General features: G+C 42.1%; 1 protein-coding gene across 1 annotated transcript in view; it reads right to left on the reverse strand.

Annotated features, from left to right (window-relative positions):
- Gyg1 (glycogenin 1) overlaps positions 1-2,359 on the reverse strand; it is a 46,430-nt gene that overhangs the window by 34,042 nt on the left and 10,029 nt on the right. The window lies entirely within an intron of this gene.

Below are 2,359 nucleotides of genomic sequence, written 5' to 3' on the forward strand. Positions count from 1 at the left end.
ACCGAGTGTGGCGGTAAACTCCCGACGGTAGCCTAGGGACAGAGTCTTGCAAAGCAAACGCCAGACCCCTGTAGTTTTAATACTTCTTTTGAACCAATTAAATTAAACATACACTTTAATTCTGCTGGTTTTTTCCTTTCACTCCGAGTTCCACACTAACCACCCTAATGTGCAATCACACCCTCATGTGCTCCCGATGATTTTGTGGTCTTTACCTGAAATAGAGCTGATATTCGATATTCTTAGAGCTGTCTGTGTCAACTAGATACTTAAGCGCTTCATTTTATCCTTATACCAACTCAGTGAGGTCGGTGTTACATATTTATTTCACAAGCAAGGAAACTGACATAGAGGAGTTACACTGAATGTAAGTAGGGAAGGTAGAATTTGAGCCACAGCACAGAATCGACTTTCCCATCCAGAAAGCCTTGGAACTCCATAAAGGTTATGGTAATTCTGGGTAGGTAACGCAATTGTTTTAGTTAACCTGTTTCACAAGTCTTGAAATGCTCAATTTGTCATTTTTCTAGGAAGTTGAGAAATGGTTCTCTAAGGTGGCCACACCCTTCACTGCTCGCCAGCTCTTAACACCTAACCCAAGACCATCAAGAAGCCTCAGGTGTAAAGTTCTCTGCAAAGGATAGTTGTTTAGTAATGCAGAGTGACTGCTGCAAAGCTAGAGGGTTCCAAAAAAGAGGTAGATGGGAAAGAATAAGCAATTTATTTGCAGAGGTGGTCCTCGAACGGTGTAGTCGGTCTTGAATTTAACAGTAGCTGTTGAATTTAGGATTTTTCAATTCCAAGATGCTGCAAAAATGATAGATATCCATTGTAAACTGTACTTCACATTTTGAATTTTTATCTTTTCCTGGCACAATAGCCCAACTCCCAGTCAGCCGCAGGATCATGAGAACAAACAACTCACTTGCGCTGTCATGAAGCTGTGATGTTGATTAGGGAAACTAAATACATGTTCATCTTACGATGTTTTCGGCTTGCACTAGAGTTAATTAGAACATAAATTCATCCATGCTAAAGTGAAGAGCATTTGTATCTCACTGTTTCTTTATGGATCACGTGCAGTCTTGAACCTCCTATACCAGAACCATGGCGGGGGGGACTGTTGTGCTAGGGTTATATAGAGAAGCAAAATCAATCTGAAATATAATTATACAAAGGGACTTACTCGGTGTACTTATAGAATTGGAAGTAGAAACATCACCATTGGCTCTTTGTGGGATCTGAGCTGGAAGAATCCAAAATGGAGGGGTGAAGGCCTGGATGGATGCTCACCTGTGGAGTCACCTGGGTAAGTCTGTGTTGGAAGGCTGAACAGTTTGCATAGTCTGTGTTGAAGGAAGAAGGGATTAAAAAAAGAGAGAGACCAACATCCCTAAAGGCAATAGTAAGACCAGAGCTCTCAAAAGTGGGCACACTTCCTTCTTTTTTTCCCTTTTTTATTCAGTCCAGTCTACCAGCCTATTGGTTGGTGCTACCCACATCCAGAGTGGGTTTTCTCTATCTCAGCTTTATGGCCTGCACATCGATCATCCACAGACACACTCGGAACTTTCCTAATTTGGTAGACAGGCAGTTCTTACTGAAGTTAGGGTGACATAGATCACAATTAACAATCACACATGTTAAAATGCACATTTCTGGGCCTAAATTCAGACCTCCTGAATTACAATCTTTTTAAAAATATTTTTTATTTTGATTGACATATAGTAATTGTACATAATTATGGAATACAGTATGATTTTTCATTACATGTATGCTATGTGTAACGATCAGGTCATCTCCGTGACCCGAATCAAATTCCTAAGGTTATAGCCCAAGGACTAGCATTTAACCTATCACTCTCCAGGAGTCCTTGCTCAGTCCTTTTCCATTTCCTCCACCCCGTCATGGCTAGGAGCCCACTGCTCCACATGTGAAGACCTCCCAGTTACTTGTCGTTATTCACTTCCTTTGCAGGAAATGGTTATGTGGGAGTAAAGGGATAATGTAAATTTCCCTTATCTAAAGCCTGTAGGCTAAGAAGAGTTGGAACTCTTTAAGGAGCATAAAGGCTACACTTGAACTATCTGAGTGGGGAGGCGGAAAGAAGTTTTTCCCAGACTGAAGGGGACCATCTTTCACCTGGAGCCCTCCTGCCATCTGTGACCCTCAGCTGCCTGCTGCTGCCAGGCTAAATGTCTCAAGCTGGACTTCCCCATGGATGGTGGTGCCGAGGCCCACAGGGCAGAGCCAGGAAGAAGAACTAGGGACAACTGGAAAAATGGGAACGTTTCCCTGAGGAACATATTTCCTCCGTTTAAGACTTTCATGGGTATCGTGTATAGTCATTTTTTTTTTT

The sequence above is a fragment of the Fukomys damarensis genome, unplaced genomic scaffold (assembly GCF_012274545.1).
Source record: "Fukomys damarensis isolate Sample0158 unplaced genomic scaffold, DMR_v1.0_HiC HiC_scaffold_37, whole genome shotgun sequence".
Classification (NCBI taxonomy): Eukaryota; Metazoa; Chordata; class Mammalia; order Rodentia; family Bathyergidae; genus Fukomys; species Fukomys damarensis.